This window comes from Phyllobates terribilis, unplaced genomic scaffold (genome assembly GCF_046119375.1).
Source record: "Phyllobates terribilis strain yellow unplaced genomic scaffold, ASM4611937v1 Scaffold_2__4_contigs__length_985480577, whole genome shotgun sequence".
In the NCBI taxonomy this organism is placed as follows: Eukaryota; Metazoa; Chordata; class Amphibia; order Anura; family Dendrobatidae; genus Phyllobates; species Phyllobates terribilis.
The window spans coordinates 344,952,157-344,978,010 of NW_027362762.1; the positions used below are offsets into that span (position 1 = coordinate 344,952,157).

Consider the following 25,854-nt stretch of genomic DNA (forward strand, 5'->3'; position numbering starts at 1 on the left):
TGCATGATTATTGTTACTATTCACTAAGTTTATCTCTTGTACCTTTGTGTCTTTTTTTTGTCTTCATTTGCCCCTCTATCCATCCAGTTCGAAGAGCAATATGGGCTTTCCTATACTTAGACTGCTAAAACTACATTTCCCAGCAGCACCCTGCTTTTCCTTAGTGCTGCAGGATACTGCCTCTGCTCTCCTGTGTGCCTTTAATAGTGATAGATGGACAGATGCATAGATAGATAGATGTCAATATGGGCATTTTTATTTATATGGCTGAGGTGACCTTTGGTACTTTAAAATGTAGTAAATGTGACCCACTATTTGACCAATATTCATTACTATTTCCAACCTCCACATTTCATTGGTGGTTTGTGGGAATCTTAGAGAATGATCCTGCTGTCACCTGCATGCAAAGCAGAGTTTAGCTTAGAATAGCTGAGCTACATTATGGCTCTCAGGGCAATAAGGATACTGTTAGAAGGTCTGGAAGATGTTTTACCAGACAGTGTCATAGATGCATCTACTTTTCATGAATTAGACAAGGTCATTAGAAGCAAATGCCGCTGAAATCAGCAGGGTCTTCAGCATAGCAGAGCTGATCTGAGGTAAAACCCGGCTGTTAGATGTTGTTATTAGACAGTTTCATTAGGTGCATTGGAGCATGCTTGACTGACAGCCTTAAAACTTCTGTAGGATGGATAAGGTGGCAACAGAAGGTAAAGAAAGCCCTTGGGAGGAGAGGGGACATCATAGGAGGTGGTGATAGCTGTATATCAGTGCTGGTTTAAAATAGGTTGAAAGGTGGAATTTGCCTACATAATGAATTTTATGGACCCGAATAATCAAGACTGGCATTATGCACCCCAGTCTTGATGAGGGGGCGTGCTGGAGTCAGGCACTCCCGAATAATGAAAAGATGCACGTCTCTTCATGAATCTGCAGCATCTGACGAGAGGTGTGCACCTCCATGCGCTATGCCGGAAATCTCACTCCAGTCAAGTACTGGACTGAGATTTCTGGTATACAGAATGCCACAGCTCGTCATCACCCCAGCTACCCCCATTTTATCAGAGCTGGGAGAAACTGGAGTACAAATGCCAAAAGTAGCAAAACTTAGGCGCAACTCTGAGTTGTGCTCGCATTTTGCAACTTTTCAAAGCTATTACACCAGAATTCAGCCTTGAAAGCTTTGATGAATCAGGCCCATTATCTACAGAAAACTTAGGCCACATTATGATATTGAGAATAACCCTTTTGTTTAACTAAGTCCAGCAATACCTGTGCAAATTCATGAAACTATTTTTGATTAATCTTATCCATGGAATCTCATGACTCATTAAATGCAGATCACTGATTCAAGGTGTGATTCACCTTAACCCCTGCGATTGAAGAAACAGAAACAGAAAATCAGTTTTGTTTCTGACTGAAGGCAGGTATGTTATTGAAACCACCATGTCTTACCTTGTATGGTTTTGTTAAATCTCTCCTTATTTTTAGTTGTGTTTTTAAAGTTTAGAGGTGAATGCGCTTACAAGATTTCTCAGCACAAAGTTCAAACTGATAAGAGTAAAAAATTGTGTAAGGAGTGAGGTAGGTGTTTTACAGTACTGTTACCCAGATAGTCAGCTGTGCACTATGGAAAAGTGTCACGTACTTTGTGACAACCAGCTGATCAAAATACATTACTTAATAAATGCAACAATACTTTAAGGAACTGTCCCATAAATTACTTTTATGTAATATAGCTCGTGAAAGTTTCCTTCCTAGAGAGAATTCCCCATAGTAGATTTTATTCTTCAAATAAGAAGCTTCCAACACTCAATAGGTTGTCACATAGGATCTTTATGGACTCCCTAACATATATTCAGAGGTGAATAAGGCTTTATTCCTAATGCCCTGCAGGTGCTTGTTTTTAGCTGATACCAATAAAACCTGTATCCTACATGTATTTATTATACTCACAAAGCCTGGAAATAAACAGCTGATTTGCAAAGCAAAATTCACTGCTATATTTCTCTGATTCCTAAGTTGAATTTTGCCAGTTTAGCCTAATTTAAGATTAGTATTTATTTCCCCTGAGTCTTCAGTAGTGTTGAGCCACCCCCGTAGTGTTCGAGTTCGGTTCGGTTCGTCGAACACCCGTATGTTCGACGAACTGTTCGTCGAAATGTTTGACGAACACCTTCGAACACCGTTAAAACCAATGGCAGGCAAACAAAAACACATAGCAACACATAGAAAACACATAGAAAACACTTCAAAGGTGTCAAAAAGCTGACAAACTGCTCAGAAGACACAACTAACACATGGAAAAGTGACAAGTACATATAGTCATGCGAAAAGAAAAGAGGTGGAGGAGTAAAAGGAGGGGGAGACACAGATATAGGCATGTCATGCCCTTCTAAAACCAAAAAAGTGCGAAGCCGACACGGCCAGTCCGTTCCTGCCCATGCGACTTCCGTGTCGCCGTGTTTGTGCCAGAGCTGCGGTGGGCCCTGACAGCCAGCCCCCCTCTCCCAATACTGGTGCCTGTCCGCTGGTGGGTCGAGCGAGCCCCCCTGCGGTGGAGGCAGGTCTAAGCTTTTTCATTTAAATTGTCTCTCTAATTTGAATGAGTACACTTTAAATCCTTTTACAAGGATCTATTGGAGGGCAAGTCTGATGCCAGCAGCTGCGGGAATTCCAGCTCCAGTAGCGTCCACCAAAGCTGCTGCAGTTAAAAAGCTTTTATAAGGATCGAGCTTGGCGGTCCACCGCAAGGCGTCCTACCGCCAGTCCCAGCCCCTGTGCCTTGGGGTGCCTCCCGATGCTCTTCACTGAGTATCCCGGGGGCCCGAAGCATTTCCTTTGAAAAAATTAAGTGTCCAAACTACAGGTGGTGTAGCTTGCTTAACAGCTGGGATAATCCGCTGACTAGCAGACACTGCTACTAGGCACAAAGTATTTCCTGGGCTAGATGCAGTTAAAAATTTGTAATTAGATACTCTCGTTGGATGCTCAGAAAGCATTCCATAGAGTCTTCTGGCACGCCATATATTATTCTCTTAAAAAGCTTGGGGTAGGGGTCTAGGGGACCCTTTTATAGCCAAAATCACGGCCCTATATCGCAATACGTCACCTAGGCTGAAGATAAATGGAACTGTAGCACCCCGAGGGCTCGGTTGCTACAGAGGTATTGCACCTCACCCAGAGGTGTGATATCTCACTCTCAGGTAATGATGGAGTGTGGATCAGGACCCCGACACCTGCATGCATTACACCACATTGCCGTGGGGCAGGGCGACCAATATGCCCCTGAGATGGGCACGACAGTCCCTGTCCCTGGCTGGAGTGGGGGGAGGGAACACCGAGGAAGGGGAACCCTGTAGTGCAGGAGCAGGGAGGAAGCAGTTCCTGGGTGCATTGAGAAGGGAGTATAAAAGGTGGGCACCATCTTAGTTCAGTGCAGAGAAGTCTGAGCAGAAGTTACAGGGAGCAAGGGCTCTGCATGAGCTCTGCTCCGGAGGCGGGCCTAGTAACAGATGCCCAGGCCTGGAAGAGGGAGAAGGAAGGAAGAGGAGCGGAGAAGGCTCCAGGAACGAGGAACGAAGTGATCCCAGAGGTGCGGACGGGCGAGTCGCCACCGCACGCCCGAATCCACCTGCGTGGAGGGGTCAGGCCAAAGGGGGAGACCGGTCCTCGAAACTAGTGGAGGCGGGAAACGACCCTCAGCTAGAAACCGGAGGCTGTGACATTTTATGTGGTGCAGCCCCTCGCTACACCCGCTAGGAAGGCACCACATAGGGTCCGGGAAACTGGCGCCAAGTTTACCAAGAGGAGGCCCGAGGCAGCCGGACAGAAGCGTGGTCACCGGTGGGGTAAGAAAGGCCAGAGAAAGGACACACAAAGGGGGTCCTGTGAAGCGCTCCAAAGTTATCTGGGAGTTGGCCAAGCCCCTCACCTGGTGAGCACAGTACGACATGGGCAGCCGTTACCTGCAGAAGTGGTCTGGATAATAAGAACTGTGAGTAAAGGCCCTGGACTGCATCACTGACTCCGTGTCATTACTGCTGCTGCCCTGCACCATCACCCCCATCCTCCGCATACACTGCCCTGAGGCTATACTCCTCCCGTGGGGAGTTATACTACGCTCTGCTGCACCCACAACACCAGCCTCAGCGGTCTGCCCTGCAGCGGCGGTTCACTCTGACCGCATTCCACGGGTGGCGTAGTCGGACATTTAAACATCAAAACCACATAAATAGTTCCGCCACTGGTTTGACCGCCCTGAGCCACGGAAACGGGTCGCCGCCACGGAGACTACAACCCCCAGCATCCACCAAAAAGGGTCCGGCTCCGGGTGTCCTAAGGCCCAGGGGGCGAATCAGAACATTTTCGTCACCTTTCACAATCACCAATGGGACAAGGAAGGGATGTCCTCTGTCCCCTCTCTTATACATCCTAGTGACGGAGCACCTGCTCTCATCAATTCGCCATAACCCCAATATTAGGTGGATTGAGGTGGGAGGCACCGAGAACAAGTGCTCTGCATTTGCTGATGGTGTCCTAGTATATATCACTCAATCACATATATCCATCCCTGCTGTTATGGCTGAAATAGATCACTTTGTTACATGGTCAAATTTTAAAATCAATGCAGCGAAGTCTGAGGCCCTCGATGTTTCCCTCCCCAAATCCATACAGGATTCCATCCAGTCCAACTTTCCCTTTGCCTGGCCCTCACAGGGTATCAAATACTTAGGAATTCGTATTAATAGAGACCTCTCCCGTCTATGTTATCTTAATTTTTGGGCCCTTTATTGAACAACTCCATACAGACCACGGTTGGCAAGTTAGAACTGTAAGATTCACTACGTGAACCACTGGTGTTTTGTGGAAAAGCACATGTACACTGTGTTCCAAATTATTATGCAAAAAGTGTTTAGGAGTGATAAGGTAAGAATTTTTTTGTTTGTCAGTTAAACTCATTGATGGTGATGTGTGTCAGGGCTCTTTATATCACTGTAAGCAATTGCAGACACCTGTGCTAATTAGTTTGGCAGGTGTGTCCAATGAAAGGCAAGACTACTTAAGAAGGCTGTCCCACATTATTAAGCAGCCTACATTTTCTGCCAAAATGGGAAAGAAAAAGGATGTGTCGGCTGCTGAGAAGCAACAAACTGTGGAGTGTTTAGGTCAAGGCATGACTACAATCAACATTGCCAAGACACTTCATCCTGATCATCGCACAATCAAGAAGTATGTAGCTGATTCACAGTACACACGTGTGCGTGCTGATAAGGGAAAATTGAGGACTCTTTCCTACAGGCAATTACGTCAGGTTAAAAGAGCAGCGGCAAAAAAGCCTTGTCATAGCAGCAGACAAGTTTTTGAAGCTGCTGGTGCCTCCAACGTCCCCCGAACAACAAGATGCAGGGTCCTTCAGAGGTTTGCAGCTGTGCGTAAGCCATCCTGTTGACCTCCTCTATCCACTGTACACAAGCAGAAACGGCTCCAGTGGGCCAAACAATACATGAAGACTGACTTCAAAACTGTTTTGTTCACTGATGAGTGCTGTGCAATGCTCGATGGTCCAGATGGATGGAGTGGAGGATGGCTGGTTGATGGACACCCCATGCAAACACGGCTACGGCGCCAACAAGGAGGAGGTGGAGTAATGTTTTGGGCTGGAATCATGGGGAGAGAGATTGTCGGCCCCTTTAGGATCCCTGAAGGGGTAAAGATGAACTCCATAATGTATGTGGAGTTTCTCAAACAGCACTTCCTGCCATGGTTCAAGAACAAGAACCGTGTGATCCACAGCAAGATCATTTTCATGCATGATAATGCACCGTCTCATGCTGCACATAACACATCTGCATCTCTGGCTGATATGGGCATAAAAAGGGACAAACTTAAGGTGTGACCCCAATGCTCCTCTGGAGCATCATCAAAAGGAGTGTCTATGATGGCAGGAGGCAGTTCACATCTAAGCAACAGCTCTGGGAGGGTATTCTGTCCTCATGCAAAACAATTGAAGCAGAAACCATCCAAAACCTGACAAATTCAATGGACGAGTGAGTTCAGAAGCTCCTTTCGAACAAGGGGTCCTATGTGCAAATGTAACATCACCTAGAATAAAGTTTTGAGTTGAAAACTGTTTGATTTCAGTTTCTAATAACCTGCTAATGCTTATAATTTCAAAAATGACCATTTTTTTGTTCTTTATTAAAATGAAAAGGTTGATCGAAGAATGTGGGGGATCTAAGAGTGTGGCAACCCAGTAGTCAGGATTATTTCGAATTCTGACAATCTGATGGTTATGTTGCAGGTAGTGCAGCAAGAAGGCACTCATGTGTCTTGCGCATCTAGGAGCCCCAAAATTATTTTCCGGGCTAGATGCAGCTAAAAATTATTATTAATTTGACAGCTGGTGGAGCTTAGTATAGATGGCCTAATAGAATCAGTACTGCAAACTGCTACAAGGCCCAAATTATTTTCCAGCCAAGATACAGATAAACATGATTAGTAATTTTAAATCTGGTGGAGTTTAGTATAGATGGCCTAATAGAATCAGTACTGCACACTGCTACAAAGCCCAAATTATTTTCCAGCCAAGATACAGATAAACATGATTAGTAATTTGAAAGCTTAAAACGGTTGGTGAGGTGATTTTAACAAATCATCAAGCTTTTACTCTCCCCAGGATGACACAGGGGTAGAAAAGTCGTTTCGGATTCATGATTTGTTCATCTTTATGAACGTTGAGTCTGTCTACATTATCAGTGGAGAGCCGCGTGCGCTTATCTGTCAGCACACCACCAGCAGCGCTGAACACACGTTCAGACAGAACGCTGGCTGTGGGGCATGACAAGATCTCCAAGGCGTAAGTGGCGAGCTCCGGCCATTTATCCAGATTGGAAGCCCAAAAAGAGCAAGGGTCCAGTGACACAGTCATGGCTTCAATGTTTACTTGGAGATACTCCTGTACCATCGTCTCTAGGCGTTGACTATGTGTCAGACTTCTTGTCTCCTGTGGCCTTGCAAAGGATGGGCTAAAAAAGTGGTGAAATGATTCCGCAAAATTGATGTTACCAGCAGATACTGTGTTTCTGTTACGGTTTGAGTGCTGAACACTTGACGGTCCCACGGTTGGCAAGTTGGAACTGTGAGATTCACTACGTGCACCACTGGTGTTTTGTGGAAAAGCACATGTAAGATTCTGCAACAGTCTCTGCTGATACTCCTGCATGCGTGCATCCCTTTCTATGGCAGGAATAATTTCTGCAAATTTACTTTTGTACCGGGGATCTAACAGTGTGGCAACCCAGTAGTCAGGATTATTTCTAATTCTCACAATTTGAGGGTCATGTTGCAGGTAGTGCAGCAAGAAGGCACTCATGTGTCTTACGCATCCAGGAGCACCAAGTTCCTGTTGTGTTGGTGGCGAGGTAAGAATCATGCTTCCTTCCTCTGTCCTCCCCCCCAACCTCGCACAACAGAAATGTGATCACGGTCTCCCTTATCTGATGAGTCTTCCATCAGTTCGTCCTCCACTTCTTCCTGGGCTCCTGCACCTTCCTCACTAGTTTGGCTGCTACCATGCGCCCTGGTAAAACCATCTCCCCCACCCTCACATGCCTGCCGCCTTAGTGCTGCCGACCGTCTGGACCTTGCAGATGTTAGCCCTTCCGCATACAACTCCTCCTCCTCTACTTCTTCCACCTCCTCTTGTGCCACCACCTGACTCCGAATTCTGTTTAACATGTGCTCCAGCATGTAAATAACCGGAATAGTCATGCTGATAATGGCATCGTCAGCACTAAACATCTTCGTCGCCATTTCAAAACTGTGCAGAAGGGTGCATAGGTCCCTGATCTGAGACCACTCCTCCAGCGTGATTTGCCCCTCCTCTGGATCTCGTTGGCCCAGGCTATACGTCAGAACGTATTGCACCAGGGCTTGTCGGTGCTGCCACAGTCGCTGCAACATGTGCAGAGTTGAATTCCACCGGGTAGGCACATCGCATTTTAGCCGGTGAAGTGGCAGGCCCAACGACTTCTGTAGAGATGTAAGTCGCTGAGCTGCGGGATGTGAACGGCGGAAGTGAGCACACAGCGACCGTGCCCTCTGCAGAAGGCCATCTAGTCCGGGATAGTGGGCTAAAAATTGCTGGACAACCAGGTTCAACACGTGAGCCATACAAGGCACGTGTGTGACATTGCCCCGGCGAAGGGCCGCACTCAGGTTTGCAGCATTGTCGCACACGGCCTTCCCTGGTTTCAGGTCCAGTGGAGACAACCATTCATGAAACTGGCTCTCCAGAGCTGACCACAACTCCTCAGCTGTGTGACTCACATTTTCCAGACATTTCAAAGTATAAACCGCCTGATGACGTTAAGCCCTGCTGCCACCATAGTAAGGAGGTGTGCAGGATCCCTTCTGCACAGTTAGAAAGCTTGTGGCATGACCAGACAGGCTTTGGATGCAGGTGGAGGACCGAGAGGAGGTTGAGGAGGCAGAAGCAGTGGAGGAACTTTGAGATAAAGAGGATTGACGCACATCTCGTGGGGACGGCAAGACTTGGACAGCAGCCCCTTGTCCTGCTGTCACCATAGTTACCCAGTGCCCAGTCAGCGACATGTAACGCCCCTGTCCATGCCTACTCGTCCAAGTGTCTGTGGTGAAATGCACCCTGTCAAACACAGAGTTTCTCAAAGAAGCGGTGATGTTGTGTGCGACATGCTGGTGGAGCGCAGGCACACCTTTCTTTGAGAAGTAGTGCCGACTGGGCATCTGGTACTGGGGCACTGCGACGGACATAAGGTCTCGAAAATCCTCTGTGTCCACCAGGCGGAAAGGCAGCATTTCCGTAGCCAAGAGCTTGCAGATGGTGAAATTCAACCTCTTAGCTTTCTCATGGCTAGGAGGAAATGGTCTTTTACTTGTCCACATCTGAGGGACCGAGGGCTGGCTGTTGTGCTTAGACGGGGTTGAGAAGGGTATCCCCGGCAAACTGCCGGTCTGTGAGGAAGATGCAGGCGGACATGTTAGGTTGCCTTGATCCAAAGGTGGTGCTATCGATGTCGGACAGCGCTGAACACCAGCTGTTGTTTCCACCTCCAAAGAAAATGATGACCTGCCAATCATGCTGGCTGTTGCGGGTAAAGAGGTGGCAGGTCTGCGTCCCAAAACAGGTGTGACTGCTGTCCCCCCAGTCACAGAGGACGAAGAGGCCGCGGATGCACAAGATGTGGCAGACGGTGGTTGGCCCGGCCGGCTAGGCCGCATTGTAGCACAGTGAGCTTCCCACTGCAACTTATGCTTATCCATGTGCTGGTTCATGCATGAAGTACTCAAACTATGTATTTTTTGGCCTCTACTTAGCTTTTGCTGACAAATGTTACAGATAACACGAGTTGGGTCATCTTTATTGATCTGAAAAAAATGCCCAGGCTATGCAAAGCTTAGCACCCATGTGACCTGAAGAGCCACCACGACTTGTGGTCAGAGGCAGAGTTTTGCTTGAGGATGCAGTTGTTGACGTGCTTCCAGTACTACGTCTCTGTCCAGGAAGGCGCAACCTGACCTCGTCGTCACTAGCATCCTCCTCCACCTCCTCTGCTGACCTCATCGACTGGCTGACTGTGGGTTGACAGTAAGTGGGATCTCCAACCTCGTCATCATCACCCTGTGTGTTATCACACCCGTCGTCCTCAGAGCCAACCTCTTCCTGCCCTGACAAAAAACTAAAGTTGTCGCTCCAATCAGGTATTTGAGTCTCATCATCGTCTTCCTCATTGTCTCCACCAACAGGAGTTACAGTTTGGGAACTTGGGTGGACATTATGGTCAGAACCTTCTGCGTCTGGTCCTGGATCCGACTCATAAAGATTCTGGGCATCAGTGCAGATCATTTCCTCGTCTGGATTCACAGAAGCTCTGGGGCCGACCTCTGATTCCCAGGCTATAGTATGAGTAAACAGCTCTTCAGACTCAACCATCTGTTCTACCCCATACTCAGACGGGCAGCTGGAGACTTGGGAGCTGTGAGGAAGCAAGTGCGATTGGGGTGACACCTCTGAGGACTGGAGTATTTGTGATGTTGAAGTTGAGGTGGAGGAAAGCCCACTTAAAGGAGCACTTGATATCCATTGAAGCACCTGCTGTTTTTGTGCCTCACCTGGAATTTGTAGCGATTGGCGTGGCCGTAAGAAAGGGATCTTATCACATTGTCCGCTAAAAGAAGTAGACATCTTAGTTTGGCTGGAAGATGGTCTTTCTTCTGCAGATGTTACTGTTGCTTTAACACCTACCCCACGGACACAACCTTTTTTTCCCTTCCCAACACGCCTATTCCCCTTTCCACCAGCAGCAGGCCTTTTTCCACTCATTTTGGTGGTTAACTAATTCACAACTCTGGAGTTGTTTGCACAAAAAACAATGGATGGGAACCGAGCAGAGCTGAGTGGCCAAACTGTGGTATTAGCCCAAAAGTATTGGCTGGGTTAGATGCAGATAAAAATTATTTTGAATTTGCAACCTGGTGGAGGTTAGTATAGATGGACTAATAGAACAAGTCCCACACACTGCTACAAGCTGAAATATTTTTTCAGAGCTAGATGCAGAAAAAATTATATTGAATTTGCAACCTGGTGGAGGTTAGTATAGATGGACTAATAGAACAAGTCCCACACACTGCTACAAGCCAAAATATTTTTTCAGAGCTAGATGCAGAAAAAAATTATATTGAATTTGCAACCTGGTGGAGGTTAGTATAGATGGACTAATAGAACAAGTCCCACACACTGCTACAAGCCAAAATATTTTTTCAGAGCTAGATGCAGAAAAAAATTATATTGAATTTGCAACAAGGTGGAGGTTAGTATAGATGGACTAATAGAACAAGTCCCACACACTGCTACAAGCCGAAATATTTTTTCAGAGCTAGATGCAGATAAAAATTATATTGATTTTGCAACCTGGTGGAAGTTAGTATAGATGGACTAATAGAACAAGTCCCACACACTGCTACAAGCCGAAAAAAAATTTTAGCGCTAGATGCAGAAAAATCTTATATTGAATTTGCAACCTGGTGGAGGTTAGTATAGATGGACTAATAGAACCAGTCCCACACACTGCTAGAAGCCGAAATATTTTTTCAGAGCTAGATGCAGATAAAAATTATATTGAATTTGCAACCTGGTGGAGGTTAGTATAGATGGACTAATAGAACGATGCTATGCAAAAAAGGTTTTACTTCACTAGGTGCAGTAAAAAAATTGGTATTCTATACACAGGTGGTGTAGGTTGCAACACAGATAGGCTACTCCACTGACTAACACACACTGCAAGAGGCCAAAAAGGATTTGCTTTGCTAGATTTAGCCAAATGCTGTGAAAAAAACTTGCACAGCACTGGCACAGACCTGGCTGGCAAAAAGTGATAGGAACTGATGTTACCTAGCCCTCAAAAGGACTGCAATTACAATTAGTCTTTACTCCCAACCTATCTATTTAAGAGCACAGACCTGCCTGATAAAAATGATAGGAACTGATGTAACCTACCCCTGAAAAGGACTGCAATTACAATTCGTCTTTACTTCCAACCTATCTATTTAAGAGCACAGACCTGCCTGATAAAAGTCGTAGGAAATGATATAACCTAGTCCTTAAAAGGACTGCAATCACAACTATTCCCTACTCCTAAGCTATCTGTAGATTTGTGCGAAAATTGGCTAGAAATTAACAAAGTATAGCGCACACAGCAACAGCGGTGCCGTCTAACACGCAGCTGCAGCAGTGAGAAAATGGTGGCGACGGGGAAAATGGCTGGGTCTTATAGGGCAAAGACATGTGACATACACAGCCAATGACACATGCCCTTGCTTGTGTGAAAAAAAGCACTTCGCTCCGTGTGTGCGCTGCTGATAGGCTGACAGATTGCACCTCCCCACTGTAAATGCGGGAAAGAGAAAAAAAATGGAGATCTTCATTATTTATGCAGAGATCCATCCCCTGCCCCGCTGTACACTCAAACTGTGTATTAACATTGATTATCAGCATTACTGTGAAAAAATCCAGTTATGATTTTGGTGCACGAACAGTTATCGAACAGCCGAATTTTTTTCAAATCGTTCGTGTTCGCCGAACGGCTCGAACACCGCCCAAAACAGCTCGAATTTGAGATTGGCGAACAGTTTGATTCGAACACCGCTCATCTCTAGTCTTCAGGTCACTAGGGAATCATCAGCAGGTGCTTAGCACCAAGCTGAGGAAAGCAAGTACACACCCCAGGTGAGGTCAGCCAAGCTCAAGTCAGGAATTATAGAAACCTAGCTGAGACTTTTACATTGTTATGCACCCTGATTAGTTCCTGCCTATGTGAGTATAAAAAACGTGTGGGCGCATTATACCTATCTGTGTGGTACACCCACTGTACATGTGTTTTCAGCCAATTATGGAACAAAGAAACTGAAATGTCTTGGTCCCATTAATCAAAAGCTACCGTAGAACTCTAAACTAGTAGTTAAAAAGGATATTAAAATGGGATAGCATACCAAAGGTAATGTGTTGAGTTTGTTAAAAAATGTAGAGAATTTACTGTACTTATAGGGAATCTGTTTGGACCTTTTTTATTACTGAAACTAGTGGTATGGCTGAGTTTATGTCCTCGAACAGAGGTGCACAGCCTGTGACCCAGGGGTCGTATGTGGCCCGCAATGATATTCTGTGCGGCTTCCAACCATATGGACAGAAAAATGCTTGACTGACAGGTCAACTATATGAGGGCAGGAACACACAGAAGAGTAGTGGCTGGCAGCTGAGGAGTAGGGACTGGCAAATACTAATGGGGCACTGTGCAGACATCTCTGGATGCCTCATGCTGGAGAATGGGGTCTCTTAACCCGTTTGGCTCCAGAAAGGAGAATGTGAATTAGACAGGTGGCCTTTCGTATCTGTGGCTCGCTCCACTGTAGTCTATGGTAGTTCTGTATTATTAGTCAGTAAACACAAAGCCCATGATTTATTGTAGAGAGTCATGTACATGCATGACCTCTTCCTCTTTAGGGCCTATTCACACAGTTTTTAGGATTTTACTGCAAATCCACATAAAAAAATGCTTGAAATACTCTATGAATAAGATTCCTATTAGTTTTATTGGGAAATGTTCAAAGTAACATGAAAAAAACATCACCATGTGCACTAAATTAGCTTTCCCCATTCAAATCAGTCAGCAACTTATTCAAAGAGTATTTGATGTGATTTTTCATGTTGATTTAGAAGCAGAATTTATTTCCAAATCCCTGTCAAAAACTCCCACAATGAGTATTTGGTGAGGTTTTGATGTAGCAGATTTCCTGTAGTATTTCAGCACCTATTAGATTACTTGCGTTTTTTTACATGCGTTTTTGTCTCCTTTTTGTTTTGTATGTGTTATTTAACCCCTTAATGACAGCCGATATGGTGGTTGTTAAGAGGCCTTATTCCCTCATTGGCATTTTAAAACGGCAATCGGGAATAGCGCCTCCTGACGGAGGCAATTCCCTCAGGTGTCAGCTCTATGTGACAGCTGACACTATGCAGTATCGGCCCCGACCGGATTTGCGAACGATTGGGACCGATTAACCCCTTAAATACCACCGTCAATCGCAACAGAGGTATTTAAGTTGTTACAAGAGGGGCCACAAGACCCCCTTAATAACCATCGGACCCCCGCGATGAGAATCGCGGGTCCCGATAGTCACCATGGTGCCCTGAGGTCAGGTGATGACCTCAGGATACGGTGGCCTGTGAGATCCAGCAATAAGCTGAGTCTCACAGGCTCAGTCAGTGATTCACTGACTGCTCTCATGCACTGCAGTACACAAGTACTGCAGTGTATGAGATCAGCAATCAAAATAAAAATTATACATGTCCTACAGTGGGACTAAGTGTAAAAGTAAAAAAAAGTGGAATAAAATATGAAAAAAAGTAAAAAAAAAAAGTGCACACAAATCACAAAAAGCCGTTTCACCACTCAAAACGTGATAAAAAAAAAGTGCACATAATTGGTATTGCCGCATTCAGAACAACCCGCTGTATAAAACTTGCACGTTATTTATTCCATATGGCAGACACCGTAAAAAAAATAATAAAAAACACAGCAAAAATATTACTTTTTCATCATACTCACAAAAAAGTGATTAAAATAATCAAAAAGTCATATGTAAAAAAAAAAAAAAATTGTAAAAATGAAAACGCGAAACAATCCCGCAAAAAAAACCAAAACCCTAATATGGCTCATTCGGCAAATAAATAAAAAAGTTCCAGCTCTCAGAATATGACGATGCAAAAACAAATTCATTTTTGTAAAATATTGTTCTATAAAAAAAGGCAAAGAATAAAAGAAAAATATAAATCTGGCATCCCTGTAATCGTACCAACCCGACAACAAATCGGTCTTATCGCTTTTACCGCACAGTGCACGGCATAAAAAATAAAAACAATAATTGTATTGCTGGTTTTTGTTCATTCTGTGTCTGAAAAAATCTGAATAAAAAGCGATCAAAAAATATTATGTGCCCCAAAATGGTACCAAAAAAATCTGCAACTCTTCTCGCAAAAAATAAGCCCTCATACAGCTCTGTTTGCTAAAAATAAAAAAGTTATAGCTCTCAGAATAGGGCAATGAAAAAAAATATATATATATTTTTTTTTAAATATAATTTTTTACTGTGCGACAGCAGCAAAACCTAAAAAAAATATATAAATCTGGTATCACTGTAATCTCACTGACCTGAAGAGTAAAGCCGCCTTATCACTTATACCACATGGAAAACTGCACAAAAATAAAAATAAGAACTATTCTTGTACTGCTGTCTATTTGTTCATTCTATCTCTGAAAAATCCGAACAAGACTCTGCTCACATTTATCCTGCGTTCTCCGCTGTGCGCTTACGTTGGGGCTTCCATGTAAATTTCCCAAAACCGCGATTCAGACAAAACCACCGATAGTACCACTCACGTATGAGGCAGATGGAGTCACATTGGACTGGTCTGTGTTTACGGCGGCGTCCCATCATTTTAGACATCTTTTTAGCGCACAAGTGTGGGCAACCTGTGCATGCCTGAAAAGATGGATACCACTGGAGCAGACGCCAAACAGACTCCAAAGTGTCTCCATTGGCCTCATTATTTTGGGTGGTTTCTTCTGAATCGCATTTTTGTGGAATTTACACGGAAACCGCGAGGTAAATGCTCAGCGTAGAACACAAGAAGGCGATCTAGTCTTATTCTGGAAGCAATCGAAAAATATTATGTGCCCTAAAATGTTACAAATAAAAACCCCAATTTATCCCACACAAAACAAGCCTCTACCGGGTCCGTCATCTGTCACTGGAACTATAGGGGGTTCCCACGTTACTGGTAGAACAAACGCTGAAAAGCAACATGGCTCTCACCCCCTCAAATAAAATCTAGAGAATTCTGCGCTCCCAAATCCAAATGCCCCCCTCCTTTTAAGCCCCACTGTCTGTAAATCGCAGTAAGCAGCCACATGTTTGACGTTATTGTAGTGGGGAGAAAGCAATTAATTCATGGGTGCGTATTCACAGAAGCACAAGGTGGGTTCAATGTATGGGGGCACTACACTGTTTTGAGGCTCTACACTGTATGGGGGCACAATGTATGGGCACTGAACTGGGAGATTTGCAATTCTCCAGAAAAAAAGCCTGACGTGGATGTTACATAATAGTCACTGCAGTTGTAGATTTGTTCTACAGAGAGGTGTAATTACTGTAATGGGGTCACTTTTGGGGGTTTTCTGCTGTTCTGGCACCTTTGGTGCTCCACAGATGTTGGCCGTAAACTATTCTATCAAAATCTGAAACAGCACTCCTTCCTTCTGAGCCCTGACGTGTGGCCTAACAGTTTAGGCTAATGTGATTTCTCAGCACTGGCACATTGTATTACTACAAAACAGTTATCATTGTTATTGTTCTACTTGGAAATATACAGCCATTCCAATAGTTTAAGTAAAATCGTCCTGACATGTTCCCTTAATGAATAGTGTTGAGCGAATTTGTTCGCATTTCAAATTCAGGTTCGTGTTCGGGGTTCCGGCTTGTTTGCGCCAAAAAATCGGCTCCGCCCACGAAATCCCTGATTTGCCACGCTGTCACTCAGATAACATTTTGATAACTTTTGATGTAGCAATAGAGGAGGAAAGAAATGTCACATACTCATATATTATATGTCATAGGTGCTTCTTGATTTGTGTAACACTGCATTCACAAGTGGTGGATTTATTGCAGTTTTTGAGTGAAAAACACATGCAAAAATCTAAAAATACAGTGCTGAGAAAATATATGGTGTTACAAGAAAAAGTGTGTTTTATTTTCAGGGTGAAATGCAAGATAGATCTCAACATGGGCAATTTATATTTATGTAGATGGCATGACAATTGATAGTTTTGATTGGAGTGACTGTGACCAATATTCATTATTATTTACAAACTCCACATTTCATTGTTGGTTCATGGGGATCTTTAGATACAAGGATTTAATTTGGGATTTCTCTGTCATCACTGCAGAACATAAATATTACTCAATTCACATTACTGCTAAAAATTGTGACTACATTTCACATACTTGACCTTTTGTTCTTAGGATCAGAGTGAGTCCCAACAGTTGATCTCCTCTATGGATAAAGGATAACTTATAAACTTGGTACTAACCCTTTAATAATTTTTTAATTTGAAAGTAGGTGGCGCTATAGAGTTCAAGTCCTCTTTTTCTCTGAAGAGGAAATTTGCATATTAATTTGAAAGAGAATCTATCTTCAGGATTTCACAAGTAAGATATTTTTATGCGTGTATCAGTTCTTTCAAAGACCACTTCAACAATACTTTTATAAGACCAGTCCGTTCCTACATTAATGAGAAATCAGAGTTTGAGTTGATGTGCAAATGAGGCTGAAGGACTATGGTAGATTTGAAATCTCTGTCACTCCAGCTCTATTCCCCGCCCAGTGCCCTCTCCTCCTGCTTGACTGATGGCTTCTTTGCCTGAAGCCACACACCATAGAGTGTGTCAGTCAAGCAGAAGGAGGCAGAACTGGGCTGGGAATAGAGCTGGAGTGACATAGGTGTAAGGGTGGTGGACTGGACTGTTGTGTGCCTTCCCCTAAAGACACCAATCATTGTGTAGTGTGTATTAAGTCCTGCATCTTTCTATATATTGTGTCATGTGAAGTGTAATATGTTTGCATGTATAGTGTGAATATACACCAAAAAAAAGAGGGAAGGCTTTAAACAAGGGCCACATTTAAAAATAATAGTTTTATCGTACAGACAAAATATAAAAACCCAACAATAGATACATATAAAAAGTGAGAAACCACAGAAGAGGCAAATACCTGGATATTATTATACAGATAATAGTAAAACTATTTGTTCATAATAAAGAAAGCTCAATCAAAAAACCTGTATGCATTAATTAGCACACATAGGGAAACTCATATACTGTATGTATACAGACAAAATGCATGTAGACCAAAGTATATAGCCAAAATTACCAATGAGTACATAGCAGAGTCAATATCCTAATATGAGTTACGTAATGTGAAATCTAGCACTATTACTTCAGTATAACACAATTATAACCAGAAAAGGGTTTAAATTATAATAACAAATTTGCATACACATGTATATTACTGAGCAATAAATAAGCACTTAATTAGTATTGCACATAATTACCTTAAGGCCACAGTCCCACTATCAGTAATTAGTCAGTATTCGGTCAGTATTTTTCAGGAGTGGGAGCCAAAACCAGGTGAGGAACAATCAGAGAAAAGGTATAATAGAAACAAGTCACCAATTCTGCATTTATCACCCACTCCTGGTTTTGGCTCCCACTCCTTAGAAAAAATACTGACCAAATACTGACCAAACACTGATAGTAGGGCCATGGCCTTAAGATTGGTCTCCAGGAGCCCATCACACCAAACGCTAAGTTTACACCATTTATTAGGTGACTAACTTTGAGCCATAAATTTGCCTCACAATTTTGGGTGTGGTGTTGCACGTTATGCCAAACCCCTCTACATAAAGACATGCCCCTTATCAGACAAGGTGTAGAAAGTGTCTAAAACACATAATAAATATTCATGTCATGAAAGACATTTTTTTTTAAGCAAATTACACTAGAATTTTTCTGCTTGATAAATCTCCTGAAGCTAGTGCCGCTACAGAACAACTTTTAGCACAATGCTGGTGGTGCTGTCATCAGAGACCCCGCCTACATGAATAAGTAAGGGTCCCGGCACTCACCAACCACCACAATAGTGCCACTCACATGACCTCCTACTCCCCTAGCAAATAGACAAGCACCTGACATCTCTCTACTGCTCAACATGGATGAATTGCATGGACAAAGCAGCAGTTCTACTGACAGTGTGTGTCACTAAGTCCTCCCCAGTTATAAGGTAAATCATTTTGATCATGTAAGTATATTTGGTAATTGCTGTATAAGCAGTCACTAAATCATAATGTAGTATATGTCTGCATGTTCAGAACCAGCACATTAGGGATCTCAAATTAGTAACCATTCTAACAATATATGACTTGTAACCTATTTCTTTCAAAGTAGGAATACAAATGTAAATCCAGCGGATGTCTTGAGGTTAAAAGTTCAATTTTAAATAGGTAACCATGAGTAAGACCTAATAGGTCGAAACGCATAGGATTGAACTACTACTGGTCTGTACTGCCGACATGTTTTTTTATTTTTACTTTAATAAAATGAACTTTTAACCTCAAGACATCCGCTGGATTTACATCTGTATTCCGCCTTTGGATTCCACGCCTGGTCCCGGCTTTCCGTGCGGATAACCAGCTGTGTCCTGTCTCCACTCCACCGGTGAGCTGACCTTCCCTCTCCCTGCTGTTTGTCTATTTTTTTCAAAGTGGTGTGGTTTGGAAAGCAGACACTACTGAAGAAGCACTTGTACTGTCCAGCTTCTTCTCTAGTGCCCTCACAACAGTACAGACAGGAAAGTGAGGCCACGTGCACACGTTGACTATTTGGTGAGTTTTTTACCTCAGTATTTGTAAGCAAAAACCAGGAGTGGAACAATCAGAGGAAAAGTATAATAGAAACATGTCACCACTTCTGTATTTTTTAGCAACTTTTGGTTTTGGATTACAAATACTGAGGTAAAAAACTCACCAAATACTGAACGTGTGAACATGGCCTTAAAGGGGTATTCCCATCTCCAAGATCCTATCCCAATATGTAGTAGATGTAATAATAATAATATTAGCAAATCCCTCCAATTAGAAATGTAGTGTAGTATTTTTGATTCACTATGTCTCTTTCCTCATGTGCAGGCATTGCAGGACCTTAGGTATCCATGGTTACAACCACTGATATAGAGACAGCTAGCTGCTAGTGGTCGTAACCGTGAATACCAAAGGTCCTGCAATGCCTGCACATGAGGTAAGCGACAGCGAATAAAAAATACTATACTACATTTCTAATTGGAGGGATTTGCTAATATTATTATTATTACACCTATCCCTTTAATGTCTCAAGGAAATGTTGAAGGAAGTGAGAATGGCTGCTAGGCAGGGCTGCTAATCATGAGATACCCACTCATCTGCCAAAATATAAAGGAGTTGGCAGCGGATCATTCAGGATACTCTCAAAGCGTGTTGACAACAGAACAAAGCTTTAATTAGCTATAAACAGGTGCAGATATGATCGGCTTTGTGGAATCAGGAATATACATATCTTAAGTGTCTCTGTGCTGCATCAGCAGCTGCTTCTCTCATGCACAGACACAGGAAACTGAACACAGTCACATGGTCTTTTCTGTGTGTGAGCCTCTGTGAGTTTTTTTTTTTAACTTTATAGACAATACACAAACCTAGCAATAGAACATTTACATACACAGGAATGGAGTTGTTGCATTAAACATATTCCAACAAAAGGTTTATTGATGGAATTTTTAGATACTTTATATTACAAAGTAAATTAAAAAGGCAGGCAAGGGAAAAAGAATTTCCAGCCCAGCACCCCCACCTCATTGCTTTCACACTCTTTTATATATCGTGTACGTACTACTTCCGTGCAATTCAGCATCCTCTTTGCTTCTCTTCAGACTCCATCTTATTCCCAGATTTCACCCTGCATTTTATCTCTGTATCCCATGGTGCATCCAAGGGCAGACATATCATTGGTGCAAACTGAGGCCCAAGAGGCAAGGGGGCCCACCTCTGCCGTCCAAAAGCTCATAATTCTGCACAATTACACCTGCTTTGGAGGTAAAGTGCCCATATACTGTTCTTGCACAGGGGCCTTCTTCTGTCTATATCTGCCACTGCCATGCATCTGCACAAAACCACATGAGAAACTGGAGCAAAAGTAGCATCTCTTCCTGCAAGGAGGACAGTGTGGGTATTCTACTTATATTCTCCAAATAAGCAAATAGATTATAAGTATACAGAGAGGACAAATAGGCAACTAAATAAGGCAATACGGGACAACTAATTATGGTAATACTAGATGAACATTAGGTGACTAATTACAAAAATTGTGCATAACAGAAGTCCTGTTTAATAGGAAAATCCACCCTAAGAGATGTGTCAGTAGATCACATCATGTGTCAGTAGATCACATCATGTGTCAGTAGATCACATCATGTGTGTATGATTCTATGGCCTATAATCAAATGTGATTGGTAACACAGAATATTACAGATAGTTTAAAATTTAAAAACTAAATAAGTGCCAATTGTTTTGCTTATATGCCTTCCAATAAAGAGTTAATAAAAGTTTGTTAATAAGTACTATGAATCCCAATTGATATCACTGAGAAATATAACTTATTGTGAAAAAAACAAGCCCTCATATGACTGTCGCCCAAAAAAAAAGTTGTGGCTTCTCAAATGCGACAATAGAAAAGTAAAAAAAATGGTCTGACATAAAGACTTAAACCTAGCTCGGATACCAAGGTGTTAAGCAGAAAAAAAAAATAATTACACCATTCTCTGATTACCATAAACAAGGAGTTCACTGTATTGTACTGGTGCTTACAATTATTTGGGTTATTAAAGGGATTGTCCACTACTAGGAAAACGCCTTCTAATTCCCCATGTTTGCCCCTGTTAAAATTAAAAATACCAATAAACCGCTCCCATGCCGACGCCGTTCCAGTGGTGTCAGCACTCGCTCTCCCGGGGCTCTCGTGAGGTTGTTACGTCACCTGAGCCCTGCACCCAGTCAGCGCCGGCATCAATTCGGCCACCTTTGGTTGTATAAGTAATCAAGATGTAGTGGGCGACCAGCTACAGACCTCACCTCCTGTTTATTAATTATTAGTCAGAGGACTGGAACAGTGATGCCGGCGCTGATTGGAACACAGGGCTGAGGTGAGGTGACGTGACAACCTCACGTGAGCCCCGGGAACACAAGTGCCGACACCACTGGAACGACGTCGGCACTGGAGGTGAGTATAAATGTTTTTATTTTAACATGGGCAATCATGGGGAATGAGAAGGGGTTGTCCTAGTAGTGGACAACTCCTTTAAAGAGAAATAAGTGGCTCAGCTACTGACTTGAATTGACGAAACCGTTCATCAGGTTATAATTAAAACAAATATGATAATGTTCTTATTCGTGGCATACATAATCAATAAAATGTTGCTCTTAAATACTCTGGGGGAGGGAGTATCGTAAGGAAATGAGTGTCCACTAATTGAAAACATGTACGAACTGTGTCATCAGACACATAAGTAGTAGTATATAATTACAACAATTTGATAAACTAGAATATAAATGAAAAAAACATCACAGATAAGCAGTATTAGTTATGTAGCATAATTTACTTTTTAAGCCTCAAGTGCAAAGAGACTCAATTATTAAGGGCGAAGATCCCACATGCTTCTTTAAAGGGAAATTATCTTTTATATTCAGAATTAGAGAAATATGTTTTACATGGATTTTTCTTGAGATTGCTAGGTGAGAGCATGTTACCTAATGAGGGTACTTTTCTTCATACTATTTTGATAATATTTTGAAGTTTAGATTGGAGAATAGGGTCAACATTCAAAAGAAGTAGTTAGTAACTATTTTAGCAATATCATTAAAATAGTGACGGTCTTGTAGAATTATAGGGGTTTGTTTAAAATAAAATGAAACAAACAAACAACTCTCCTTTACTTACCTACTTTCGGTTCTGTTCTGATTCGTCACTACTGTTCCCGATGTCTGATATTGCCTGCAGCGCTGACATCACGTTGCCTTCGCTGCAGCCAATAACTGAGCCAAACGGCTCTTTCACAGTTTCTTGCACGAGCCTCTTAAAGCCGCTAAGGTCAGTTATTGTCTACAGCGCTGTTAATGTGTCCTCGGCGCTGTAGACAATAGCAGACACCGGGTGCAGCAGTTGAGATTTAGAGCTGGACCTGGGGAGGGTGAGTAAAGAACAGTATATATTTTTTTAACAAACAGCAGCAGGGGGACAGGGGTTGATTATATTGTTCATTTCCTCTTTGTTCGCAATGATTTAATATTTATGAGTCCAGTGTTTTGTTATTAAGGATGTTAGATGCTCTTTGTAACAATCCCTTGGGATACATATAACAATAGAGTCACGTTTGAAAAGTATATCTTTACTGCAATTTTGTTTTGCCCTCATGAGTTCCCTGGCTGGGATAAATCTAATAGTGTGAAATAAATGATGATTATAATTGTGAAGGGTAGTATTACCTGGTGTAGGTTTTCTATACTTTCTTGTAATGATAGACTGACTTTCAATACTTTTGAGTGCCAAACCTAGAAAAGTGTGAGCTGACTTAGCTGCGTTTTTCTTCAGCTATTCATCTTGGCAAGAAAACATAAACATGTTTCAATGTGTGTCTGTGTATATATGTATATATTTATTAGTGGCAAGACGATTCACTCAACTGCAGTCGGAAGTAGACACAGAAACTTTTAGAGTCTGCAGGTTTATTATGAAAATGACGCGCCCCCTGGGCCGTGGGGTACTCGGTAGCTGGGCCGGTCCTGTATTGGGGTAGTCACGGTGGCAGTGACCCGGTCCGTGGCCCAGGGCGGTCAAATAAAGAACAGTGAAAGTCAATTTGGGGAATAAAGTTTTTGGTTTAATGTTCATGACGCCACCCGTGGTATGCGGCTATATGTGGCCACCGCTGCTATTCAGATCCACTGGGGCTGATGGTGACGCAGCAGAGATAGTGCAGCTCTCCACAGGCAGAGCTAAGCCCCAGGGCAGTATATAGGACTTGATGAGGTATGTGTTGTTGGCAGGGACAGTGTATGTCAGGGCCAATGACGCAGCAATAATTCAAGGACACAGTGGGGTACAGTCTTCAGGCTTTACTCACAGTTCTTAGGCAGTTTCAGGTTATCACTGCAGCCGGTTATAACCGCCCACGTCGTCCTGTGTTCTCCAAGGAAGGGATCCAGCCAACTCCCAGGCAGTTCAGGTACACTTAGTCGGGATCCCCTTCTTATGTGCCTCTCTGGCCATCTCCCTGCGCTGGCTCTCATCCTCCTGCCCTGCGCCTCACAATCAGTGTCCCAAGCCATTGGCCTCGGGCCTTGTCGGGCGACTTACTCTCAGTTCCCCGGACCCTATGTGGCCACCTTTTCGGCGGTGTAATTGTGGATTTCGGCTGCAACACATTGAAAATGCTGTGGCCTCCGGTTGGCTAGCTGAGCCTGGTTGTTCTCCACTAGTCTGGGACCGGTCTCCTTCTGCACCTGGTCCCTCCACTCGACGGCGGTTGGGTGGATGCTCGCGTCCCTCGGAGAGCTTCCGCGCTCCTGTGCCCCTGAGACCCCCTCTTGTTCCTTCTTCTGGGTCCCTTACTCTGGGCCCCCTCCTGTCTGGACCTGTCACAAGCAGGGCCTACCTCCTGGGCTTACAGCCCTGACTGAACTCCTTCTAGAAGGTTCCCCTTCTTCTTATACTGTTCTTTCAGTGCTCCCCTGAACTTCTTCCTCCACCCACACCCACTACATGGTTACCTCTCTTTTGGTTCCACCCCTTCCAGCAGTGACCAAGTGTATCTTGTTGGATGTAGGTGTGTGGGTCCCGGGTAGTGTTCCCTCCTTACCTAAGAGTGGAGTACCACACCTCTGGCTGAGATGCAGTACCTCTGTGGCGACTGGACCCACAGGGGCGCCACATCAGCATAAAACTGCAGACTTCAGCAAAAATAAACTCAGCCTTGCTGGCATAAAGGTGAAACAAAGCACAAATGGTAACACAGTCCATATGTGTGGGGATTCGCCCTGCACCAATTTGCAGCACCTTCAACTCCTCTCTGAGCTGAAGTTACACAGCCTGGAGACTTGTCTCTCCAGACTCACCAACCCAGAAAAAAAATAGGACTGATCATTTAAACTTTTTCAGTCACACCCTGAGGGGAGGTATGGTGAATGACGTCCCTCCCATCTCAATGTCATTCACACCACACCACTCCCTTCACAATAGTTAGTTAAACCCCCAACATATAACATGCTGGAGAATAGTTGTAAGTTCAGTTCACTAAGGCTAGCAGCCATAGCGAAACATACCTCCACTCACATACTTCACCAGTGACTCTATCACAAATATGTGTGTATGTGTATATATACAGTACAGACCAAACGTTTGGACACACCTTCTCATTTAAAGATTTTTCTGTATTTTCATGACTTTAAAAATTGTACATTCACACTGAAGCCATCAAAACTATGAATTAACACATGTGGAATTATATACAGAGAAACAACTGAAAATATGTCTTATATTCTAGGTTCTTCAAAGTAGCCACCTTTTGCTTTGATGACTGCTTTGCACACTCTTGGCATTCTCTTGATGAGCTTCAAGAGGTAGTCACCGGAAATGGTCTTCCAACAATCTTGAAGGAGTTCCCAGAGATGCTTAGCACTTGTTGGCCCTTTTGCCTTCATTCTGCGGTCCAACTCACCCCAAACCATCTCGATTGGTCCAACCCTCAGAGCTCATTCTATATATACTGTGCCTCATATTCCCGGAAAATGCTTGCCAGATTCCACTTTTTCCATGTCAAAAACAATCTGAAGGCAGCCTTAAAGGGCTGGTCCAAAGTAATTTTCCACCTAAGCCTTTATTGATTTAATTCCATAATCTAAACTATTTTCTAATATACTTGAATTAAAAATTCCCTATCCTTCCCTAACTACACTATCTAACTACTTTTAATTTTTTTTCCACTTCCTTTTTGATGACTCCTCGTTTGAGAATCCCAGTGCACACTTCAAATGAAGTGTCATCAAGGAGCAGAGGCTGCAGTCACTGCTGCAGCCCCTAATCCTCCATGAAACGAAGCGACATCTCAGTAATGCTCATTTCAGGGCTTGGGTTAGTCCCTGCGTGATCTGCGCAATGACCGCGCTCTCTGTTGCCATCTCAGATCAGCAGTAACAAGCCGGTCATAGAGCATGTTGTCAGAGTATCTGGCGTGCAGAGAACAGAGATGTCACTTGTGGGGGCTGTGCTGGTCTCTGCACTCTGGTATTCTAACAACATGCTCCATTGCCAGTTTGCTACTGCTGATCTGAGCCAGCCGCTCACAGGCATCACGTGACCCCCGGCTCTGACATCCGCTGACGTCACGAGAAGTCTAGGCTGCAGCCGGGGTCTCTCTTTTTCGCGTTCCACGGTGGCGGCTGGGTTGTGGGCGGGGTTACCCAGCACGTCACACCCGGCATCCACCGCACTCTCTGCCTCTCCCCATTCATTGGAAAAGCGCGCGGTGGATGCTGGGTGTGACGCAGGGGGTAACCCGGCCCACAACCCAGCAGCCACTGTGGGGACCCCAGCGCTGGGTCATGCCTCATTAGACGGGAC

At 43.7% G+C, this 25,854-nt stretch overlaps 1 protein-coding gene across 4 annotated transcripts in view; it reads left to right on the forward strand.

The window, feature by feature from the left end:
* Positions 1 to 25,854, forward strand: part of HHLA2 (HHLA2 member of B7 family) — a 162,744-nt gene that overhangs the window by 1,289 nt on the left and 135,601 nt on the right. Inside the window, exon 2 of one of the 4 annotated variants that reach the window (XM_073664604.1) lies at positions 1,341 to 1,427. The exons of the other annotated variants lie outside the window; for them this stretch is intronic. The gene's annotated coding sequence lies outside the window, so the exon portion shown is untranslated. The remainder of the gene's footprint in view (positions 1 to 1,340; positions 1,428 to 25,854) is intronic. 4 annotated transcript variants of the gene reach the window in all.